This window comes from Tamandua tetradactyla, chromosome 7, assembly GCF_023851605.1.
Source record: "Tamandua tetradactyla isolate mTamTet1 chromosome 7, mTamTet1.pri, whole genome shotgun sequence".
Taxonomy (NCBI): Eukaryota; Metazoa; Chordata; class Mammalia; order Pilosa; family Myrmecophagidae; genus Tamandua; species Tamandua tetradactyla.
Genome location: NC_135333.1, coordinates 102,708,646 through 102,734,952, shown reverse-complemented (window position 1 = coordinate 102,734,952; position 26,307 = coordinate 102,708,646). Strand labels below are relative to the sequence as shown.

General features: G+C 37.6%; 1 long non-coding RNA gene and 1 pseudogene across 3 annotated transcripts in view; one reads left to right on the top strand and one right to left on the bottom strand.

Annotated features, from left to right (window-relative positions):
• Positions 1 to 1,355: 1,355 nt before the first annotated feature.
• Positions 1,356 to 26,307, bottom strand: part of LOC143689906 (uncharacterized) — a 305,999-nt gene continuing 281,047 nt past the window's right edge. For 2 of the 3 annotated variants that reach the window (XR_013178964.1, XR_013178965.1), the window contains exon 7: positions 4,404 to 4,505. This is a non-coding gene — a long non-coding RNA (uncharacterized LOC143689906). Of the gene's footprint in view, positions 1,689 to 4,403; positions 4,506 to 26,307 lie in introns of those variants that run through there. The other variant, XR_013178966.1, reaches the window with a different exon arrangement.
• LOC143689904 (ATP-dependent RNA helicase DDX19B pseudogene) lies at positions 24,664 to 25,709 on the top strand (annotated as a pseudogene).

The window sequence follows — 26,307 nt, the reverse complement described above, 5'->3', positions numbered from 1 at the left end:
AGAAAAGAAGATATTTAAAGATCATAGGATTACTTAATCTACAGACATGAAAATTATGGGGTGAGAGTAATTTTCCAATGTCTTTCTAATTCTCTTCCAGCGTAATTACTGAGAATTTAAGCTAGCAGAGGAAAAAGTCTCCCTGAGTAAAAAGATCGAAGAGGCTAGAATGGCTTTACCAAAGGGAAACTTTCAGACCTGCCTGTGGGTCCTGATGAGCAGTCCTGTATTCAGAGAAGGATGAACTAGGTGGCCCATAAAGACCTTATAATTTCTAGCTTTTTCATCATGTATTTCATTGTCAGAGAAGAAAAGAGGCTCCAAATGTCCAGGAATATAATATAAATGTATAGCAGAACAGGGTGAAATCATTACCCCATGCCTATTGTAGGATGGGGATGTGGATGGGGAGACGCACTCTTGCCCTTTTATGTTCTATCAAGTACTTTCTCCTACAGAGCCTTCTCTTAGTCCTCAAGAGAATGCAATACAGAAGTACCTACTAAAGGCTAAACACCTGGACGTGAAAGAAAAAGGCTCATAGATATTTACTGCTCTCTGGTGAATAAAAGCTCTCATGAAAAAGTTTGTTTTAATATACTTTAATCAACTAAATTGATTAAATAAGCATAAATCTTAAATAAGGACATTTGTAATTAATAAAAGAATTCTCTCTAAAATCTATTGTTACAGGTCAACTTTCTCAGAAGTTGTTGGCAATAGAGAAGCATTGTGATGTAGAGAAAGAGTTTGTGCTTTGGAATTTGTTAGACTTGATTTGAATCCCAATTCTAACAGATATGAGCTATTGCATTTTGGGCAAGCTACTTAACCTCTCTGAACCTCTGTTTCTTCCTTTATAAAAATGGAGATAACTTACACTGGGCAGAGTTGATATACATGGAAACTTCCCAACATAGCATATTTTTCTTTCCTTCTTTTTTCCCCATCTGCCTTTATTTGGTTACTCTCTGCCTAAATTGAGCCCTTCAGCTTTCACTAAACTGGGACCATTTCGCACTAACATTAGATTTACAGAACAAATGCAATTGCAGGACAGATGTAAATAGAGCTGATACAATCAGCTCCTGTAAACAGTGAAGCTATATGTCCCACAAATCACCAAATCCTCTGAATTTATCAGAAGCTGGGGGTTAATGGCATCCTTCCTCTAGAACAGTGTTTCCAAAAGAAATACAACGACAGCCACATATGTAATTTTATGTCGTCTAGGAGCCACATTTTAAAAGTAAAAATAAATCAGTGAAACTAAATTTAATAATGATATTTAAAATAATATATCCAAAATATCATTTCAAAATGAAATCAGCACAAAAATATTGAGATAGTTTACATCTTTTTTTTTATATGAAGGCTTTGCAATCTAGTGCATTTTGTATATTTAATGCCGCATCTGAATTCTAGCCACATGTGGCTGGTGACTCCCACGTTGTACAGGGCAGGTCTAGTTTTCCGATGGAATTGAATATACAAAACAAAATTCACTGGAAGGAAGTCAGCTCTGGTCTGGAGGTAAAAATGAGTTGCTAAGAGTTACTTCACCCCTGAATCTTACTTAAATCCTTGTGTCTGTACTGAGTTCTTAAGCCAGAAAAACAAATGCTTCCAGGGCAGCTTCTTGCAGCTTTGAGCTCCTTTGTGACTTTTTAGAGGTTTTGGTCATTGACCTGTGAAAGGAAAGAAAATCAGATGTTAGTCTTGGGGCCAACAGGATGTACTCCCCAAACCCCAAAAGCTCTATTTGCAACAAAGGGGCTTAGGTAATATCCTCAGAGCTGCAAAAGGATTTTATGGTCCAGATGTAGGGCCTTATCACCTTGAGTTTGCTGGGAATCCCAGGTCAGTCTTCTAGCCTGGCTTTTCAAAAGGGCATTTGGGGCAATTTATTGTCTTTCATTTGTTTGCAAAAATCAATGGAGCCTCATTAAGGAAAGGAAGGGGTTGGTCTTTCTGCTACTTTGTTTTTATTGTTGTTGCTGTTTGAAAAGGTGCGAAAGCTAGAATTATCTGGTGCATTTATAGGATTTTCATAGTGGAATAAACCATTGCAAATTTGACCACCAAATTTTTTAAACTTAGCCAGTAAACAGAGAGAATTTTAAATTTGGGGACAATTAGAGAATGCGTTTCACACTTTATTTCTCACCTGTAGAGGGCTTTAAAAATCTTTTACACCTGACATTCCTACCGCTGGTACCCAAGTCAAGCCCTCCACTGCGTCTCCTGTGGAGCCATGCTAGAGCACCATCCTTGCTGTATGAACTCCAACTTGACTCCTTCTTCCAATCTTTCTACCTTGTGGTCAGCCTATACCATAATAGTCCTCCAAAAGCACACCTAGGATCATGTCATTTCTATCACTACTAATAATTACCTTTAAGTAGTATATCTCAGACATATTCAAGTTACTCATAAAAATCCTCACAACAGCCCTTGAAGTAGTTATTCCACTCATTTTGCCATTGAGGAAACTGAGGTTTAGATAAATCCCAAGAGCACACAATTTGTAAATGGTGCAACTAGGATTTGAACCCAGACCGACTGAGACTCATTACCTGAACACAAGGCTGTCTCAAAAATACTCAGTGGCTCTCCATCCTCTCACAAGTCTAATCTACACATTTTAGTAAGACCAGCCCCACAATTTTCACAGATCTATGCTTTTATTTCATGTAATTTCCACTGTCTTACCTGCCAAATCTTCACAGGTTAGCCATTTTTAATGTCCATTTTGAGTGTCTCCATTTCTCCCAGCTGGAATTAACCTTTCTTTTGTCAGAGTCAGAGTCCACATAGAAACCTTTATGGCATTTTGAGTTCAATTAAGACAGTTTGCCCTGCAACATAAGTTTGATAACCATTCTTATCTTCAAGATTGGACCTTAAGCCTCTTGAGGGCAAGAGGTGGAAACCCCATGGAGTAATGGGATGAACACTGGACTGCTCGCTAGCGGCTTGACCTCAGACAAATCAACTACCATCTTTGGTTTTGTTTCCTCTTTGTATCACCAAAGAGGATGATAATGATACCTGTCAAGTCTACTTCACAGGATAGTTGTAAAGATCAAAATGAAATAATAAATATTAAAGTGCACAGGAAACTGTAACTGCAATAGAACATAAGATATTATTTGTGTTCTTTTAATTCTTTATAGTGCTTAAGGTCAGCATACCACTGAAGAAGATGATTTCTTGAATTGACCCATTTAAATTGTAACAAATAATTTGTTATATTCCCTAATGATGCTTTAAGTTAATAGGTCTAAAATTTTTCTTCATCCAGTGCACAACAGGCTTATTTAAGTGCATTTTGGCAGGATTCAATTTCTTTCTCATGAACTGCTGGACTGAGGACCTCGGTTCCTTACTGGCTTTTGGCTCGTGGAGGCCTTTCTCAGTTTTTTGTCACATGGGCCTCTCCAAAGAGAGGCCGCTAGCTTTAGTCAGAGTAAACCAGCCAGAGGGCAAGAAGAAGTTACAGTCTTTCTGTAACCTAGTATCAAAGGTGACATCCAACATTTTTGCCATGTCAGGAGTATAACCCATACTCAAGGAGCATACAGGGCATGAAACTAGGAGAAAGAATCATTGGTGGCCATCTTATAGGCCACCTCCCATTAAACAAATAAAAACATGAGTAAATTCATATTTGCAAGTTGTTGGTATGAGAAAGAATAAAGGTGGGAGTGTGAGACATACTCTTTTTATCACATGGTCAAAAAAAGGCCACTCTAGGGAAGTAACAAATGAGCTGAGTCTGAAGGGGAAGAATCAGCCTCAAGAAGTATTAGGAAGAGCATTCCAGGCAAAGGGCACAGTATTTAAGAATTCTGTAGAAGAAATTAGAGCATTAAAGAAACTGAAAGGAGACCAGGTAGGCAAGTCGGAATATGGTATATGCTAAGTTACTTATAGTAGGCAGAGGCCAGACCATGAAAGCTTCTTGGTCTGTGTTAAGATATTTGGATTTTCTTTTGCGCACAACGAGAAGTCTATTTTAAAATTTCAAGCCAGAGAATAACACACTTGATTTCTGACTTGAAAAGATCACTTTATGTTGCATAGAAGATGATTTATGGGGGCAAGAGTGAAGACAGATACTCCTGTGAGGGGACATTCCAGCCATTCAGACAAACAATGAGATGAAGTGGATCAAGGAGGAGGCAGTCAAGAGAGACTCTGGACTCTGATGTATGATGGCAGAAGAATTGGGAAGGTTCGCTGACAGATTGTATTTGTAGAGCAATGGAAAATGAAGTGTGAAAAAATCCACTTGAGGTAATTTGAAATGACCACATATGGATACCATGGGACTGGAGGGAATCATTGCCACACCTTTCATAAGACTGGCTTTTGCTTACCCTCCAGGTCTCAGTTCATCTGTCACTTCCTACAGAGAACAAAAAGAGAGGAACTCAGATCACAGGCTTGAGGAACTCCACCACTTCAAGATTCTGTAGAGGTGAAGGAGCTGCCGAAGGAATCTGTTATGGAAAAGACAGAGGGTTTGGAAGAGCTTCAGAAGATGTTGGCACTTTGAAATTTGAAAATGGTGAATTTGGGGGAAGAAAACCAGCTCCACAGGCAGTTTTATCTTATTTGCTAATAATCATGGGATTGAATATGTCACAAATCTTAAAGATGTCTCTCTTTTTAAAATTCAATTGTCATAGTTTTAAGAATCACAATTAAACAAAAATAATTTAAAATTAATGCTACCTGCTTTGTAAATTATTAAGGATAAAAGCCAACAAAATAGACTCTGCATATTAAAAGAAGTAAGTGAAAGATCAAGGAAATACAAAAGAGAAAGGTAAAAACTTAAAGGCTTAGCAAGCAGATGAGAAGATATATTAAAAAGTCAAGGGGAAGGTGGGCCACGGTGGCTCAACAGGCAGAGTTCTTGTCTGCCATGCCAGAGACTGTGATCAATTCCCAGTGCCTGCCCATGCCAAAAAAAAAGTCAAGGAAGGCTATAGAAATATTAGGTAAAGTAAAATTTACAGGGGAAAAAACATTAAATGGGATAATGGTGGTCATTTTATATTGAGAAAATGTACACGAAAATCATAACAATGGAGAACTTTAAAGCACCAAGTAACAGTTTAAAAGTCCAAACTCTTTTGAATTTGAAAGTAACGAGAAATTTATAAAACATTTCAGAAAGTTTAACTCAATTTTATGATAAATGACTTGATGAAGGTTGACTTAATGTCTATTTTAGTTTGTTAAGCTGCCAGAATGCAATATACCAGAAATAGAATAGCTTTTAAAAGGGAATTTATTAAATTGTAAGTTTAGAGTTCTAAGCCCATGAAAATGTCCAAATTAAGACACTAACAATAGGTTACCTTCACTCAAGAAAGGCCGATGCCATCTGGAACACCTCTGTCAACTGGGAAAGCACATAACAACATCTGCTAGCTTTCTCTACAGCTTCTTCAAATGGCTTCCCTGGGAGATTTTCTTTTTGCATCTCCAAAGGTCTCTGGCTGTGGGCTCTAAAGCTTTTTCCAAAATGATTCCCTCTTAAAGGACTCCAGTAAAACACCCCCACCTTGAATAGGTGGAGACACATCTCTATGGAAATAACCTAATCAAAAGATCCCACCCACAACTCAGGTAAGTCACACCTCCATGGAAACAATTTAATCAAAAGAATCCCACCCAGCAATATTGAATGAGTATTAAAAAATATGACTTTCCTGGGGTACACAATAGTTTCAAACCAGCACTGTGTCCCAGCTTAAAGTTGGCTTAAACAACAGGAATTTATTGGCTCATGGTTTTGAGGCTAGGAGAAGTCCAAAACCAATGCTTTCTCCCTAAGGACTGTGGCATGCTGGTGCTGGCTGCTGGTGATCCTTGGGTCCTTGACTTTTCTGTCACATGGCAATGCATGTGGCAGCATCCTTTCTCTTCCAGGTTCCCTTTACTTCCACCTTCTGTTCTTCCACATGGCTTTGTCTTCATAAAACCTCCAGTAATAGGATTAGGATCCAACCTCATTCACTTGGGAGCCACACTTTAACCAAAAATAACTTCTTCAAAAGGTCCTATTTACAATGGACTCACACCCACAGGAATGGATCAAGACCAATTAGCGTAAAATATGTATTAAACTTCATACATTGAAAACAGAAAATGTACCATCTTCTCCAGTATTGCTTTAACATTTACAATCTTATATTTATGTACACCTAATAAATAATTCCAAAAAGGAAGAAAATTTACACACTATATTCTCTGGCCACAACATAAGAAAAAGTAGAAGTTATAAATACAAATTCAAATCAATAAAAGCAACCATGTTAATCAAAACTATGGAAAACATTTTTGTTTTGGTGCAAGTAAGAAGTAAAAGTAAGTTCAAGTAAGGTTACTGGTTCAAGTAAGAGATAAAAAATAGCACAATACTTAGACAATAATTAAAATTAAAATACACTTCTTTAAATCAAAAGAGATAAAGAAGAAATAAAAGAAATAAGCATTTAACTCAAGTTGTTGGAATTAACAGTCCTTAGGGCAGCAGATAGAAATAAATAACAGAGTTTAAAATAGAAATGACTGTCTTAGATATGAGAAAATGGTGAAGAATAAACAAAATAAATGAATATTTTAAGAGAAGATAATTAGACTATGAGCAAGTCTAAGGAAGAAAAAGGAATAAAGCAAATAAACACAAAGGAATATACATACATTAAAATATTTTTTCTATTTTATACACAAAAATATAAACAACCTCTTAAAATATTTTCATATTAATGAATATTAAAACAATGAAACTGTGATTTTTGAAGAAAATACAAATCTCATGCACACAGTCAGTAAGCTTGTATAGACCAATAACCAAGGTAGAAACTGAAAACAAAATCAAAGGAATACTTAACAGAAGTTGCTTGATCTCATGGCGGTTTTAATTATAAAATTCTTTAAAACTGTCAGGGAAGACACAAATCCTACATTACATAATATTTTCTGGGACAAAAAAACCTGAATATTTCCCAATTAATTTTACAAAGCAAATATTTTCTGAAATTAAATCTAATAAAAATAAATGCTAAATCAAACTATAAAACTATTGCCCTAATCAGTAGAGATGTGAAAATCCTCAGCAAAATTTTTAGTATAACGTTAAAAGTATAATCCATGATGATCAAGAAATATTTATTTTAGGGAATCAAGAGTGGATGAAAATCACAGTAAATAATAAATATGTTACTTCATATCAGTAGGTTGAATATTTTTATAGGATAATCTCAAAAGATTTTTTTAAATATCTTATAAATTCAAAACCCACCCTTAATTCAAAAATTATTTTTAAAAATTCAAACAGAAGGATAGTCTCTTAAATGCTTAACAATATTTAATTAAAAGGAATAATCAACAAAATACTAGTAGGGAAACTTTCAGGTTATTTTACTAAAATTGGTAACTGTTTTTACTAAAAAAGTAATTATATTTTTAACATAAAATTTCTGGAAAATGCTATTTGTTGCAAAAGAAAAAAAGTAAAATATCAGTAGTAGCAGACAAAATTATTATTACTTTTGGGTGATATGCATGATCTTATGCCTGGAAAAGGAATCAATAGAAAAAAAAAATCCTGAAATTAATCATGTGAAATGGTGCCAATTAAAAATAATACATAAAAATTGGCAGTCTTTTTATAGAACTGAAATATCCATTTAAAAAATAGAAAAAGAAACTAAATTAACAATATCCACACTCAAAAAAAGCAAAAATTCAAGACTAATGTTAACAGAAATATAATCAAAGAGCACAAAATGTTTTAAAGATGGCAATTCCTATCCCCTACACCCCCCAAATTACATAGATGTATTTCTATTCCAATTTAAATGGGGGCTTTTTACAAACTTTGTAAAATGAGTACAAACTCTTCATTCAAAATCTTAAACCGATTACAAGGTTTAAATGCAACAAATACTGACAACTGCCACAAAAATGATTCAAGATCCGTGGAACATAAAAGATTTTCCAGCAATAAATTCCAGCATATTTGAGATCTGAAAATATAATTAAGGAAGAATCACAAATCAAAGGACAAGGAAAAGATTGTTCCATAAGCTGTTTGGGGATATTTGTTTAAAAATTTAGGAAAAAAGTAGAGGCTCTTATCTTATGCTACACACCAGAATATTTCCTACGTCCTAATCAGTTATGTGTGAAAAGTACTAAAATAAAAAACCCTAGAAGATAATATGGAGGTGACTGCTTGCCATATGTTTGAGTGGTGGTAGCAGACAGGGAGTAAGAAGAATTTTTAAACTTAAAGTTACAAATAAAAAAGGATAAATAAAACAAATCTATACACAAAACTTTCAAAACACAAACAACAAAAACAGAAACATTTGCAGCAAATGAATCAACTTCTTTATACAAATACATTAATGATCAATGGGACATCAAAAAGAATTTGCAAAAGAAATACAATTAATAAACCAAGATTTGTGGAAAATGTCCAGCTTCTCTACGAACCAAAGAAATGTTTCAATGATTGATCTATGGATTTAGGGAGGAAAAACAAGGAAGTATAACAAGGATGGCAAGGATGGATGAAACGGTCACTCTTAAATATAGCCAATTGCAGTCTAAATTGGCATGTTTGAAAAGCAATTTGGACAAAATAAAGGGTCTTTGAAAAATATTAATTCTCTTTTGGAAATATGCAATTTCACTTTTGGAAAGATATCTTAAGGAAAGCATTCCAAATAAAGAAAAGGAGTTAGGCACAGAGGTTCATCTCAGAGTTATTATTTTTTTCCTTGTATATATTTAAGTCAGATTTATTCTGATTTTTTTAATAGTGATAATGGAAACAATCTAAAAGTGTAACCCGGGGAGAATAACAAGTATTCTCTGGTTGATCTACTTAAGGGAATATTTTGAAAAGAGACTAACATAGTGTTAAGTGAAAATAAAAGATGAAAAATTATATGCATGACAAGAGTAACTATATAAAAATTAAAGTTTTGTACATGGATAAAAAAACTAAACAGAAATGTATCAAAAGTTTAATGGCCATAGTGATTGGTTGGTGAAACTATGCATTATGGAATTTTTTTCAAAAGTCTCTGTAGTCATATTCTTCATTGATGAAATAAATAATTGCTGTTTTGGAAAAAAAGAAAAATTAAGCCAAGCACACACAACTAATTTGCATCACCTACAAGGTCAGTAGTTTTCTGAGGCCTGGAGGGAAAGGAGAAGGCTCCTGGGAAGAAAGCAGCTCATGAATCTCCTTCCCAACACAGCCCCTCCTTTGAGGAGCAAGCTGGCCTCAGAGACAGGGAGCGGCTGGGAATAAAGGAATTAAGAACAGCTGGAGCAGATTCAGAACCATGACATGCATAACCCTTCAAAGGCAGCTCAGAGGAAGGCAAGGTGAGCAAGAGTTCAGGGCAGAGTCGGAGTTTACAAATGGGTGGATTAAGCTAAAAATATGCAGGAGGCATCCTTGAGGACACTACTAGTGCTTGGAGTAAGCAAAGAGAAGAATGTAGCATTTGGCCAAAGAGGAGAATGTGGCATTTGACTCGTGTGGACTCACCAGCAGCTGAGTTCGAGCTGAAGGAGAAAAGTTGGAAGCTGTAAAAGTGGCTGTCTTATCCACGGGAAAGTAAAGGAAAGAAGGCTTTTTAAAATTTGTTTAAGGCAAGGTATACCATATGTAATTAAGTCTGTCGATCTAAATTTTGTGTTGTAATTTAGGAGTAATATTTCTAACAATTTTGCTTTAAATTTACATAATGCAAGGTTTTTTTGCTTTTGGTTTTTTTAAGGAAAAATATGAAAAAGGAGAAAAAGTACTGGAAAATCTGACCTTGACTTGCATTTGCTTGGCCAAATGGTTTAATTATTACGAGCTTGGTCTTCCCCATTTCTGGGATTCAGACATTCATTCAGCCAATATTTATTGAGTCTCTCTATCCCAGCTCTGAGGTTGGTACCAAAGATACACTATAAATAAGACGAACCAGTCGGACCAGTGAGGAGAGGCAGAGAATTGCAGCAGTGGGATAAATTCCCTGAGGGGTTTGGAGGGATTGGCGTTAGAAAAGGCTTCCCCAGAGAGACATCTAATCCAATCTGAGCCCAGAGCACAAAGCACATTTGTGTGTGCCTCAGTGAACGACTGAGGGCTCCGTTGGGCTTGGGCTCAGAGGGATAGGCCATGCGGAGTCTTGCTAGCCACACTGGACTTCAATCCCATGAGATTTGGGAAGGTGTTGCAGACTTTAAAGCAAGAGGGTCCCATTGATCACTCCAGCGGGTGTGAGGAAGGGGTCTGAGGGGAGAGACCTGCTAGTGAGCTCTTGTGGAAAGTCAGGGGAAAGATGAAGGTTGGGGGGTCTAATGTCGGGTGTGAGGATGACGGGGTGAGGGGATTCACATTGTGAGAGAATAAAGGGAATCGAGACTATCTCCTGGTTTCTGTCTTTAGTAACTGGAAGAAGGTTTGGTGCCATGATCTGGGAAATGGACTAAAGAGGAGGGGCAGGTTTGAGAGAGAAAATGATATCAGTTTTTGACACACTGATTTCCAGAGACCCCTGACACATTGAACTTAAGCTGTCCTACTTCACTTGCAGAGTTCATCACGAGTCTGAAATTCAGGAAGGATAGTTTTAAAGATAGATCAGCCGATAAATATGTATGAAAGAAATCGCTCAATATTTAAGGGACAAATACACCAAATGTGACTTTACACCACATCTAAAGGTCGTGAGAAAAATTGTCCCTGAGGAGTAACAATGGCAATGCTGTAATAATTTATAGTTTCTTATAAGTCTTAACAAATGGTCTAAATCTTTTGAAATGAGAGTAATGTAGACAAGCCTTTGGGATAGAATAGAATGAGATTTTGTATCTCATTCAATTTCAGATTTTCTCTAGGATAATATGATCTTAGAGTATATTTCCATGTGGAACAATTTAGACCTCTTGTTTACAAAAATCACCAAAAAAAAAAAATCTAGCTTAAATATTGTTTAAGTAAATCGGCCATTTGGGGAGGGTATCATGTAGTTGTAGTTTGTTATCATTTTATTGGGATTAAAATAATTAACTTATATACCTCATTTCCTCATGGCATGACTAAAACAAAATAAACAGAACAAAAACAGATCCTTTAGCTTGAAAAAGAAAACAGACAAAATTCAAGGTCAGCTATACCAAAGCTATTTGAGGTGCTGGGGTCCATTCTCTCTCCTGGAAGTCTTCACCAAGCTTCTGCTACAAGAATCATCATAATTCAGAATGTTTCTGGGAGATAGTTTATTAAAATAAGCAGGAAATATAGAAATATATAATATTTTTGCCTCTACCTTCATCCTTCACGGTTTTAACTAAAATGTAACAAACTAAAAATACATGCATGTTTTTCCAGTGCCAGTGAAATAACCATAACTTTACTTTTAGTTTCTTCCTGGAGGCAAAAACCGGAAAGGAAACACCTGCAGATTCTGATTCTTGGTGTTTGACTTTCCTAGCAATGTGATCACATACTGAGTTTGGACACTCTGTATGTTTCATTTCGGGTTGGATAAAGGAATAATTGTGAAGTGCTTTTTAAATAGCCATCTGATCTTTTCCCCTAGTGGCAACAACTCAACTGCCTATGGACGGCATGCACAAGCATTCATTTTCAAAACCTATTGCTGAAGGCTCTGCATGAGCATCTCTCAGCCAACAAGTGGGCTACCATTATCTTTCTATGGTAGTGGAGCTGGGGACTGGAGACAGCTTGCTTTGCCCAAGCTTCTCATCCCCCCCACCACAATTACCACACTTCTCCAACATGCACTGATCTTGTGGACCACAACAAAGAACAATAATAGTTAAAGCAACAGCTGGGTCCCTAAAGACTCCAAGAAAATGTACTTCTAACTTAGAGGAAATTTTAGGCTTGATGCTATCTAGATATAATATCTTCTTGCTTCATTGGGTAAAGTCATTTTAGTGCATTTCTTAACAAGCTCCTGTTTTAAAGTATGTATGTATGTACAGACTTGTGGCATACTGAAACTAACTATGTTTTTTCCTTTTGCTTAAGTCAGAAACCAAAATATAAAATAACTGTCCATTAATTCAACAAGTAAATATTGAGTGGCAGCTATGTGCCAGGCACTGTACTTAGCACTAGGTATATAATAATCAGTAGAATGGAAATGGTCTCCACTCTCATAAAGCTTGTAATCTCATGGGGAAGACATATGGTAAGCAAACAATTCCATTAAATGAGTTGCAAACCTGGTAAGTTCTACAAAGGAAAAGAGCAGGGATCTATGAGAGCATATTATATTAAAAGCAACATGGAGGTATTCTTGAGACCAATCCAGAAGATTTCATCTCTACTCTCTTGATAGAGCTACAGGTATACATGAAGGTGCTAAGTGAAGAAAGAATGTGATCCAAGTAAAGAAATGAAACAAGACCAATATGACTGAGTCACAGAAAGGATGGGAAAGAGTAAGAGAGTGTCAGAAGATGAGGATTTTAGACTTTATCAAAAGATAAAGATAGAGGTGATAAAGTTTACACTTTGAAATGATTATTGAGGTGGCAGTGATAACACATTTCAGACAGCTAAGAATGAATGTCTGGGAGATCATTCAGCAGGTAGTTGCACCAATCCAAGCAAGAGGATGGTCGCTTTGACCAGAGTGATGACAGCAAGATGGGGAGGAGGGAGAGGATTAGATTTGGTCAAGAAAGATGTCTAGATTTATGGCTTTAAATTTCTGTGAACAATGATGCCACTTCCTGTGACAAGGAATGCTAAAGGATATCACAGGCTAAGTTGTGCTTGAGATAGATAGTTTTCATTTGGGGGTTTTATGAGACCTCCAGGTGAAGAGATCATGTAGGCCAGAGATATGGGTTTGCAATTCAGAAGAGAACCAATCATAACTGGAAATATGAATGTCAAGGTCATTAGCATATTTTATATGAAGATAATTGCAGCAATGGGAGAGAGGAAAGAATAAAAAAGGGAAGGAGTCTAAAATCTAAAAATTGGGTAGAGTAAAATGAGCCAGCAAAAGGAGTCTGAAAAGAGAAGAAAGGAAGAAATCTCAAGAAAATAGTTTCATCCCAGAGGACAAGGGAAAGGATTGTTTTGAGGATAGAATGATGAACTGTTGTAAAATCTGCTGAGAAGTCAAGTAAAATGAGGGCTGAATAGTATTCTTTAAATTTAGGCCCTAAGTATTTTTGGTGCCCTTAGTAGGAGTCATTCCAGGAATGATGGGGGTGGAAGCCGGATTGAAGTGGGCTGAAGAGTGTAGGAAGAGTGATGTTCAACAAAAATTTTGTATTTTCTGAACCTTTCAAATAGACGTTCCTCATCTAATACGAACTAATATCCGATTGCCTGGTTATACTATGCATTTGTTTTTGAGGGGAAATAGAGAGAGAAAATAAGAGAGAGAGAGAAAGAGAGGGAGGGAGAGAGACAGAAAGAGGGAGAGGAAAGAAGGAAGGAAGAAAGGGAGGGAGAAAGGGAGGGAAGGAGGGAGGGAGGGAGGAAGATGGATGATTGACTTTAAATTAATTATTCAGCCAACGGTACAAAGCCATGAATCACAGACAGAGATGCTGGCACCTGATCTAAAGATACTAGTATTATGTTCTGTTTAAGATTTGGGGGCCAGTTTTCACCTGGATCACTGGTAATATGAACTATTTCCCTGCATTTGAAGAGGAGATATTTATCTGACACGAATTCTGTCTAGTGAAACATTTTATGGCCTGTTAAATATTGTTTTAAAGTCTGTCCCTTCAGCATGGCCAATTAAAGAAAGGAATAAAAGGCCTCTTGTAATTAAAAGATAATCTTGTCTTCCTGAATTATTTTGCTTTCATCATCTTAACTTATACATTAGAAGAAACTTACAGTCACCTAATAAAAGGTCTTTGGGGGTATAATTTTATTTATTTATATATAATGCATTCTTCTCTGGCAAAATGATTTAAAACAAAATATTCACATTTTATAAAACCTACAATTTGTCCATTCTAATTTCTCCCTTAATTCATTTTCAAATGCATTCATCTGTCCATCCCCACCTCACCTCCACCACTCTTACCCCAATTTGGTCCCCTTCATTGATTTCATTCTGTTTTCAACCACTAGATCTTCTGTTAGTCTTGAGATTTCTCCTCTGGGTCCTTCTCCAACTCTCAATATTTTCCTTTTTTCCATGTCTTACTGCCTAGCACTGGTGGGAGAATCATTTATATTTTCCACACACACCCCAAAGACACAGGGAAGAGAATGAGTTTTTGGTCATATATCTTATGAGAGAGAGGAGTAGAATGCTGGTGCCAAGTAGACCAGTTACAAGGACCTCTTGAGTCTCCCTCCACCTCTCCACCACACATGCACACACGCACAAACACACACAACGCACACTTGTACTTCCAGATAAATCAATTGGTGTGCAAATAATAAGTAAAATTTGTTCATTTCTTCTCACATTGTGTTACAAGTTCTCTCTCTTATACTTTTAAATACTCTCTTAAAAGCCTACTTGAACATATGTCAATCAAACTGAAATATAAATTTAAGTGCCAACAGACAAATTTGAGTTCCAATAATCCACACTCATAAATTTTAGACTTTCTAAACTTCTCATAATGGATAAACAACAGACCCTCTGGGAGAGTTTCCATCCATCAGGCGTGTTAAGAAACAGTAACGTTAGATTAGCAAAGGAGGGAAACAGAACAGAAGGAGTAAGGAAAGATCATGGACCATTCCAATTCTCTGCCTCCTATTCCAACTGCACCTCAATGAAGAGGAATCAAAGAGAAAACTAGTCAGTTTCTTTTTTATTTTTAAATAAAAAAGTAAATCTAGCTTTCTAAATTTAATTTGAGCATTTACTATTTTGTCAATCCCGAACTATGGCTATATAAGATTGTTTTATTTGCTCACTTGCAAAAATTCCAACATCAATTCATGTGCAGACCACGTTTTGGAGCCAACAATTATAAGGAAAGAATAAAACTTATGACTCACCACCAAGACTTTCATTAGTCTTCCTTCAACCACAAAGATCCAATTCCTATAAATAACCTATTCTCTGAGCCTCGGGAGCCCCTGCTGCTTAACATTATCAATATGCAACGCTTTATATTATGTTTTCATTATTCTTAAGTGTTCCATGCTCCAGAACTCATCAACCCTCTCGTATTTGTGGCACCGTATCTTTATCTCAAATGAATTCATCTTGCTGAGGTCCATATTTTTTATAAACGTGCCCTCATTTGCCCATATTTTCCAGAGCAAAACCTTGGCATCCTCTGTGATTCTTCCTTTGCCCTCTGTCCCCAGATCCAATCAGTTATCAAGTCCTATGATGACAGCGACTATTTTATGCATGCCTATTCTGTACTGAGTTCAGTACCTACACCCAGCGGGGTCATACTTAGTCACTGGTTTTTGCAAAGACAATGTAGCCTTTTTTATTCTCTAATAGAGCTCTGGCATTTCTTCTTGAGTTGTACCTAATAAGCTAGTAAGAAAAATAAACTAAGTTTTAGTCCAACCTGGTAAATGTAAGCAATGCAACTATTTAAATTGGTTCTATTAGGTAATATGCAGCCTCCTGGGGCAAAGGGCGGGAATCTCCCATACATCCACCTCTTGCCTTTTGCCCCTCTTCTAAGTACCATCTTGGTGATGCCACCAGAGTAAGATGAGATAATTAGGCACAACATTGTATCCTTGCTGCTCTTTGGGCTGCTTCTTGCGCAAGCTCTCTCCTCCGGGAATTCTGGTAACATAAAGTCTGTGACTGATAACTGTGGCCCAGTCATCTTCCCTGCCACTTTGGAACCACCTTTGTTCTCACTGGTGAAAAAAGCCCTCTAATGCTTCCTCTTCTTCCCCTTGGCCGAGGGCCTTAGCTGTTCACCTGTAGCCCCTGCTGGGGCGTCCCCTTGTCCCTGCCTATGACTGCACTAATGGCAGGCCTTACTGGCCCTACTTAGCTGCCTTCTGCAGCCACTCTGGAAGCCTTTTGGATATCTGGGTCCAGATCATAGCATTCAGGAATTGTAAACAGCTCAGAAAATGTAAATTGTGGCTCTCCTTCTACCCAAATGGGCTACAGAAATGGGGCTGTCTCAGCAGAGTGCCATCTGCCCTCTCAGATTCCTGCAGGAAGAAACCTGTCATTCATTCCTCCGTAGGAGAGAGAGGTACTCAAGGATCCCTCCTCTGGCTTTCTTGTATTACTCCATCTTTTTCCTTTTCCCCCAATCCCTGAAACTGCAGTGGCCAAGTCCTCCCTGGCTCCCCCATGTCCCATTTCTTCCTGGATGGATGGAGCCTACTTATTTATTTAAACTCCAACTCAGCCTGGCTTGCTGCTTGGTATGTTAAAGAAGGAGATAAAGAAAATTTTAACCACCCCCCAGAGCTTGTTTTCTAAAAATACAATCTTACTACAAAGTGTTATTTTGGATGCTAGGTGCTGAAGAGTAGTGCTTTCGTTTGCTTTCCATCCCTGTAGTAAATACACCCCTTCATACACAACAGACTCACAGACACAAACACACACACCACAAACCTCATGCAGTTGTATGGCAAGAGCTGAAAAGCTGACTAGGGAGACATTCTGGACTACAAAACACAAAAGAAACAGGCACATTCAATCTGTTTTTTCAAAATATTGTACGCATTATATTCATCCTTCCTAATCTTGACAGCCCCCAAAACCTGTTCTAGCGGGTAAGTAATTTACCTGTGTTCACACAGTAAGGGACACACAGGATTCAAAGCCAGAGTAACCAATTTCAAGGCTCACTGTCTTTCTATTTCACCACAAAGCCTCTTCAGTGACTCTCCCATCCATCCCTCCTCTCTTCTTTCTCTGTTACTACCTGACTCAGGTCCTTGAAAACGTCTTGCTTGCATTGCTGTAGCTACCAGCCAGGACTTTCCACTCCAGACTCCCCCATTGCCGTCACTGCCATTCTCTCTTACGTGGCTACCTGGTTAATTACCCTGAAGATCAGTTCCAGATATGGCAGTCCTCTGCTCAAAAAATCTCCAGTACTTCTCTGCCTACAAAATAATTTCAAAGCCCTTAGCCATATGTGGTAGTTTGAAAAACTGGTCACAGCAATTCTTCTCACCCCTATGCATACCCCTTTGATTTTGTGATTTTACTCCTCCCATCAAAGAAGTAGAATCTGTATCTCTGCCTCTAAAATACAGATTTGGCCATGCGATTTCCTCAACCAATAGAACGTTAGAAAATATGAGCCATATGAGACTTGCAAAGTGCTTATACATTGGGCCTTGCCTTCTCCTCTATCTTTTGGATACTGAGCCAACTCTTGTGAAGAAGCCCATGCTGGCCCACTGGAGAATGAGACTGCAGGGAGCAGAGATGAGCTAGCCCAGCTGAGATCCTCTACAGCAGACATTAACTACAAGTTATGGCCAACTCCAGCCTGTTTTGTTACAGTTCCAGCTAAGAATCGTTTTTACAGATAAACATTTATAATTAATTTAATGCCAGGGATCCCTAACATTGAAACTCAATTAAATGCAATGTTATCCTCCTCAAAAAAGTTCCTTTCTTCTATCAGAACATCTGTATTACAAAACTGTGCTCAATTACTATTATTATTATTTTGAATTTTGGCATTACGAAATTTTGTTGAAAATGTTTTACCTCTTGTTATATATATTTCTACATAATATTCTTGACTTTGACTCTTGGCCCACAAAATGTCCAAAATATTCACCAGCTGGTCCTTTATAGAAGAATTTTGCCAACCTCTGATCTAGAACAACCAGCCTGCCAACCACTAGACATACGAATGTGAACCTACTAGACCACCCTGCCCCAGGCACGTTATCGGCACACTGTAGAAATCAGCTGCTCCTGCCTAGACAAGATGAACCACCCAGCCAACCCACAAGAATCATGAGATAGAACAGATGTTTGCTCTTACTAAGATACCAAGACACTTACTAAGGCCGAAGTTTTGGAGTGATTTGTTATGAGCAAAGGCTAGCTTGTTTACAATGCATGCAAGCAGCAACATATGGCCTTGTGTCTCTATAGTTCAGGCACTTGAGTTTCCTTTCAATTTTTCAAGCCCACTTAGTCTGTCCTCTTAGTCTCCTTGCCTTTGCTTCAACCTTCCTAAAGCCTGAGTAGGCCATTTCCCCACCCACTTCATTTGGAGTCTTACTCATTCGTGGTTACTTTTTTATGGAGCCTTCTCAGGTCTCCCAGGCACACTTAATTTCATCCTTCTCCTGTGCCTGGAGCATTCTACTCTGGATTACAGCCTTTTGGGCCCTCTGATTGTTAGTTCCTTTGAAAGCAGGTTCCATGTCTTTTTCATCTTTGTGTCCTACACATTGGACTGTAATATTTGTTAAATCATATGGTTCCATTCTACCTCCATAGCTTTGTCTGCCATTAGTTCTTACCCATACAGATTTCCATCATCAAGTGCTAGTTCAGTTTACACTTTTTTTAATCATAAAAGCTCTTGAAGGTAACTATGATTTTTGTTTCTCAGTTTAATGATATTTTAGCTTTCCCCTGCTCAAAATGCACTCTATGACATGTCTTCCCTACATTAATGCTTCTGGAAAAGGCACCTCCACTAATTCATTTGCCACACAGTTTCTGGTCTGGGAACATAGTAGGGAACAAAGTCGAATTATGCATCACATTTGGATGAACCCAAAACATTTTGCTCTTTGAGTGGGTAGAGGCAGCAACTTCTACTCATCTTCAATCTGTTGTATCCATTGTGCTTTTCAGTGTATCCCAAAGCACTCTAATTTTTACCTTTATTTTGCCTTGAAGGTGTTTTTCTGTGCTATTACTTTACTTTTAAATGTGATTTGACTGCAATATAGCCATGAGTCACAAAGAGGCTGCCTGCTAAAAGAGGATCATCCTAATCTCCATCACCTGCCAACAAATGACTCCCTCACACCCCACTACCACTAATACCACCCACCATCACAGCTTCTCCTCCTCCTTTGTCCAGTACAATAAACCTTCCTGATAATGAATTTAATGTCCCAAAATCAATAAATGGATTTAAATTGATATACTTTTCTATCTATGTAAATTATTTGGGTATCTCAGTTTGAGACGAAATGCATCACAATTTTTCCCAATAAAATTAATGAAAAATATTTTTTTCTTTTTAATGGCTTTTAATTTAGTGCCAGGATTTTCAGGAAAAAAAATTAATATGCCCCATATGAGTCAAGGGTTTCCAGAGAAACAGAACTGACAGGATTTATTATAGAAGTTGGCACATGCAATCATGGGGATTGGCAAATCTGAATTCCATATGGCAGATTGTAAGCTAGAAATTCTGGTGAAGGTGAAGTATTCCCCAGAAGAAGATGGCTGGCTGACAAAGAGATAGAAACTCTTCCTTCTCATTCTGAAATCCTCAGTTTTCACTTTAAGACCTCTAATGATTAGATGAGGAGATTCCCCTGTTTGCAGAGGGCAATCTTCTTTGTTGATTGTAGATGCAAACAGCCATAGATACAATCAATTGACTAATGATGTAAATCCTTCTACAAAATACCCTTATGGCAACAATCAGGCCAGTGCTTGCTTGACCAAATAATTCCACGCCATAATCTGGCCAAGCTGACATATGAAATTAATCATCGCATACCCTATCTTTAATCTTCCCTCCATCCTTCTGCATATTCTTTCCTTCTTTATTTTTAAATAATATTAGTCACTAGAGTGACTAATACATACACAGGTACCAAGACCCTTCCCCTAGGGCTCTTTGTTGCTCTAGTAAAGTGGGTTTCTCGAGGGAGTGGGGGGGGAGTTTTATTCCTGACCCCCAAAGGGATATTTGGCAATGTTTGGGGACATTTTTATTTGTCACAACCTGGGAGTGAGGAGGAGCTACCAGAATCAAGTGGGTAGAGCCCAGGGATGCTATCAAACATACCATGATGTGTAGGACAGCTCCCCACAGCAAAGAAATATCCAACTGAAAATGTTAATAGTGCTGACATTTCTGCCACAATGTCATTGTTCAAATTAGTACACCTTCCCCTTGACATTCATCTTGAGCTCCACCTCAACCATTGAAAATTCTTACTCCTCATTTTTAAAGGCCATATGGAATGGCACTTCTTCATGACAACTTTTTATTCAAGCTCTTACTAAATGTGATTTCTCCTTTCTCTTGAACCCCACAGTATTTTGTCTGTCTCATAGAACATTCCACACTACTTATAATTGATCAAATTATTTCCCTCATGAATTTAGTGCTGCACACTAGAACTTTCGGTAGATCTCTTACTCTTATTGTAAGAAATGACGACTCAATCATTTGCTTAATAAAGGAGGATAATGTGATGCCTTTTAATATCCTTTCTTGTTTCACTCTTCTGATCCCCTCTTGAATGGATCCCTTGAGATCCCTGTCCCCACACACCACTATTTAAATGAAGTCCTACTTATAGGGGATACTTGTTCTAACATGTCCAACCAGCATACACATCACAAAAATTCTTTTCTTAATTATTATAGAACTCAGATCAGTTTTTTTTTAATTGAGAAAAATCCAAGAGGTGACTTAAAAGTTATTGATAGACACATGAAGATTACAGTGGTTTAAATAGGAATTTCCAAAGTGATTACAAATATCAGGAAGAAAGGGCTACACTTCCATTTCATTCTACATCTTTAAGCCTTTAATCCAGGTAGAATTTAAAGCACTGTCCTATCACTAATTCCTATAATCTATCTTCTGAGTATGATTTTGTGAACCTTGGAAATAGCCTGCATGTTATGTAAATAATGAGGTATAAGGTGATAAAAAGTGAGATGATTATATACCTTTTTAAGACATAACTAAATTGTTTACATTTTTAAATCAAAGTGGCAACTTATTTCAGCTTTATGTTTAGTCAAAATAGAGATTTGGGAAATACTGTTTCTATACAGCTTGTCAGTCGGTTTTTAATTTTTTAAATAAATCATTCCATGATTAACCATATAGTCTCTTTCAATTAACTGCACCTCATAGTTCTTTTCAGAGACTATAATTATACTTTAGATTATTATTCGGAACACCTGTTCTTCCGGGTTTCAATAATTTCAGCCCTGAGTCTTTTGACATGAAGAGCTATAATCATTGAGAATTTTGTGAGTTTTAAAAAATTATTTGTGCCCCACCTTTCCTAGATAACTATAGCCTGCTTTATATGTCATGATTTTTGCTTACTGAAGCTGTTGTCCCTCATCTTTCATCCTGTGTTACTAATTTAGGGAAGTATGGATATTTAGAATGCCAAGAGCACGAAGAAGTCTGATGCCCACTCTCAGTTTTTATGACTTACACCAGAATCACCAGTATACGAGAAAACAGAAGAGATGATATCTGAGCAACAGGTTCCCAGAAAATCTATACTCTTACCTAAGACACCACTGGGCAAAATGTGTCAAGCTCTGAACAGAATAAAGAATACCATAATGATGTTTTTGTTTCAACATCAACCAATGTAAATATAAATATCCATATGTACTTAAATACATGCACAGTATATTTACCTTACTCAACGGCCAGCAATAACAATTGGAATCAGCTGCATATACTATTTCCTATCAGTCTTCCAAACTTCTGCTCTCAATCTCATTCTAACTGACATATGTTAAATTCCAAAGTTTTAACTCTGTCTGTTGACATGTTAAACCATATTAGAAGTATGCTATCTGGGCTTATTAATTTTCTTTGGTGGCATTGAACAAGTTTGATGGCCATATTTTTAAAGTCACCTCATTTCACCGGGGCAACGGTGCTCAACCATTTCTCATTCTAGTTAAATAGGCCTCACTCCAAACAGACTGTGCATTCAGCAATATTGATTTATTGTTTCTTTCTAATTAATCAAATGTATTTGTTGATTTTGCTTCTACCCACCCTATCACTTCTTCAGCTTTTCTGTCCCAAATACTTTGTTTAAAACTTTAATATATATTTAACAATTAAAAATTCTAGCTAATAAACCAGGACATTTTACTGTGCTAGTATTAAAACTGAAGTTATGCACTTAGTATAAATAAATGAAAAGGTTTCAAATTATATGTGCCAGGTGCAATATGAAAAATATCCAGCCTTAGAAGTGTTGTTAAGTGAGAAATTATGCATGCACCATAGACCATGTATCCAAAATTTGGAACTTCTATTATAGTGACTCCTATATAAGTAGACTACATCTTGTAAAATTATTGGTATGATCTAATAGCACATTAGATTTACATTAATGTTTTTACTACTTGGCCTAGTTTCTGCTACTCAGGGTGGCAAATGTGAAATGAAACTCATTCTTTTCTATGCACTCGCTCTCCTACTCTACTATAGAAAAAATCAAAACAGTTTTGGTTTTTATTTTAGCTTCCTATGACTAGTTTCATGTGCCTTTGGTCCAATCAGTAAAAATGTACTTGATTTTTGAGATACCAAGTTGTATCTAATTCCAAGGGCATAAAACCCAGAGGCCATCCATTTCACTGCTTTATGAAAATGGTTTTGCCAAAAGCAGCATTGGTGGCATTTGCTGTAGTTAAATCCCAGCAGTGCTCAAGCTTTGAATTAAGCTGCTGCCCTTGACCTTTGGGAAAGGTAATTTGCCATTAGCTTTATTGGAGTAGCTTAGGAAAATTTAGAAAATCTTCTTAAATACAAGATGGATGGGAGTCCATATGTAATCAAGAGTAGGTTCATTTAGCCCAGATGTCCAACTGAGATTTTGATAGAGGACTGTATTAGAGTCAGATTCATCACGTTTAAGAGCCAGAGGGAACATTAAGAGAATCTGCTTCTCACTGGAATGAATGAATGAATGAATGAATCCCCATAAAGAAGCAGTGACAAGAGTTTATTACTGCCAGGAAGCCTAATAAGGACTGGTCCTCTCATTTGACACCTCCTACTGCTTCCCTCTCCAAATCCTCCCTAGAGAAGAGGAGACGATGGAATTTAATAGTTAGGCATAAACATTTGCAACAGTCCACAGTGAAAATGAGCTGAAAACATCTATCTACACTTTGAACTTTTCAGAAGCAAAAGAGCCTATTTGGTTTTCCATCATTGCCATAACACTGATCTATACCAATAAGTAACAACCTCAGATTCTGCTATTAGAACAAGTGTGGCTTGTTAGAAGTACACTAATGGCTTGGGAAGATTAGAGAGGAAATGATACAAATGGTATTCTTCAGTATTATATCAACTTATGACAAAATCAAAAATTTAAACAAGGAAATAATTTGTGCCTATTTGACATTTTCTATGAAAGAAAATTTATCTGTGTTTCAGTTTTAAGATTTCCCTTTAATCTGCTCACACACACCCTCCACAATAGTTATCTTTTAGGAAGGGATAGAAGCAGCCATTGAGTAGTGACTACTGTCAGACTGGAAATGCATTGTATCACCTGGCAGAAACCAATAAAACATCACTAGGTTTTGAATCACCTGGGAAGCTGTCCTAGTAGATACGTAAGGATGGAAAAGTAATTATTCATGTCTATCACTGTTCATCCCCAAATCCAACAATAGTGAAGATCCATAATCTAAAACAGATTACCTAGGCCACATCCTCTCTTTTTATTTTCTTCCCCTCCATGTTCACCCCAAAGATGGAGAGACTTACCTCTTCCATTAACGACCGAATTATGGTTTGGCTCTAAATTAGTAGGAAAGAGAGAGAAAAACGATCAGATGTATTCCCCCAAACCAGCTATAGAAGGCTCAGTAGTCAGGACAACTGAAGGTAGGAATTGGGATTTTTTTTTTCAGAGGGACTATGGGAAATTGGATACCCATGGTCTTCATTCTAGTCTCCTATCACAGGTCAAATATTACTAGTTTTGGAGATGAAGTTCACATTTTTATTCAGCACCCTAATCTAAATTTGAAAAGAAAAAGATCACTAAAGAAATAATATCTCTATAATCTTGTAAATCCTTCAAAATCTGAAATTCAACTCAATATAGTTCAATTGCCTTCTATTAAGCTCTCCCAATAGGCAAGGAGGCAAGTTGTTGTGGTTGAAAGAAGTAAGATTTGTGGGCTGCTGGCCTCATTTGAGGTCAGGTCATGGAGGGTGTGAGCTCACACTGCCCATGGGTGATGTGAGTATCCCTGAGGGTAGAAAGCTTCTTTTTACACTTAGGCATCTTCCTCATCTCCATCAGTTAGGAGACAGCAGGAATAATAATATTAGTTAATCTTTATTGAACCTTTGCTATATGCCAGGCACTGGGCCAAAAGCTTTAACTTTGTGATCTTTTTGAATCTTCCAGCTCTGGAGTTAAGCAAAGTGCATCTTAAGGAAGAGAAAATCAAACCAGATACCAATGGTGCCGTTGTCAGGACCAATGCTAATATAGAAAAGACAGATGAAGAAGAGAAAGAGGACATAGCTGCCTAGTCCTTACTCAACAAGCTTATCAGAAGCAACCTTATTGATAACACAACCTGAGTGGAAGCCCTGCAGTGGAATCCAAATTCTCCCCTTAACTCAGTGAAGTCTTTTGAAGAGCTTCGCTGGAAACCACAGCTTCTCCAGGGAGCCTATGCCATGGGCTTCAACTGTCCTTCAAAGACACAAGAGAATGCATTGCTTTTGATGCTAGCTAACCCCCCACAGAACCTGATTGCCCAGTCTCATTCCGGTACTGATAAAAAAGCTGCCTTTGTATTGGCCATGCTTAGTCAAGTAGAACCTGCAAAGAGACACCCCCAGTGTTTGTGCTTCTCCCCAATCTATGAACTCATCCTTCAAATGGGAAAAGTGATAGAGCAGATGGGCAAATTTTATCCTGAACTGAAGCTAGCTTATACTTTAGAGGCAATAAATTGGAAAGAGGTCAGAAGATCACTGAGCAGATTATCGTAGGTACACATGGTACTGTCCTGGATTGGTGCTCCAAGCTCAAGTTCATCGACCCCAAGATCAAGGTCTTTATTCTGGATGAGGCTTATGTGATGATTGCTATGCAGGGCCACCAAAATCAGAGCATCTGCATCCAGAGGATGCTGCTCAGGAACTGCCAGGTGCTGCTTTTCTCTGTCACCTTCAAAGACTCTATGTGGAAATTTGCCCAGACAGTGGTCCCAGACCCAAACATTATCAAATTGAAGTGTGAGGAGGAGACACTGGATGCCATCAGTATTGTGTCCTGTGCAATAACCAAGACATCACATTGCTCCAGCCATGATCTTCTGCCACACATGCACAACTGCCAGTTGGCTGGGTGCAGAGATCTCAAAAGAAGGCCACCAGGTGGCTCTGCTGAGTGTATAAAATGGTGGTGGAACAGAGAGCTGCAGTGATTGAGCACCTCTGAGAGGGCAAAGAGGAAGTTCTGGTGGCCACCAACGGTTGTGTCTGTGGTATTAATATGGAGCATGTGTCTGTCCTCATCAACTTTGGTCTTCCCATGAACAATGAGACCTGAGACTGCATTGGGTGCACTGCCGCTTTGGCAAGAGGGACCTGGCAGTGAACATGTTGACAGCAAGCATAGCATGAACATCCTGAACTGAATCCAAGAGCATTTTAATAAGAAGATACAAAGATTGGACACAGATGATTTGGATAAGATTGAGAAAATAGCCAACTGAACAGTTCCACCAGGGTCTGGTGCCCACCTTGGCACTCCCCCTGCAGGGAGATGAGTGCTTTCCTAGGACAGGCTTCAGCAGTCACCACACAGATAGAGGCAAAGCAAAGAGAAACTTCCTATCTCATTTTAAATTACATTTGGATTTGGCAAAAAATTGTGCGAATGAAGAATTAAGACTTGTAATCAATACGACCTGAATTTGAATCTCGGCTTGTCATTTACAGCTTGTTTATACTTGGGCTGTCACGCAAACCTTTAAGTCTGTCTTTTATCATCTGTAAAATTTAAACAATAGCCTGGATTACAAAATTGTTCTGAGCATTGAATGAAGTGATATATGTGCAGGTCAAAGGGATATTGATTGTGACCATTTTAGCTATAACACCAACTATTTACCCCTCCAAGATAAATATTCAATGTAATTGGATTCTCTACATCTTGATAGAAACTATTTTAATAAGGATGATTTATTTCCTAATGATTTCAGAGAAGGAGCTATATGAAGCCCTTTTAAAGTTGGGCCCTGTTCTCCAGTAATTCTTAATTTTATGCAGCGTTTTACTTTGCTAAAGCTGCAATATACCAGAAGTAGAATG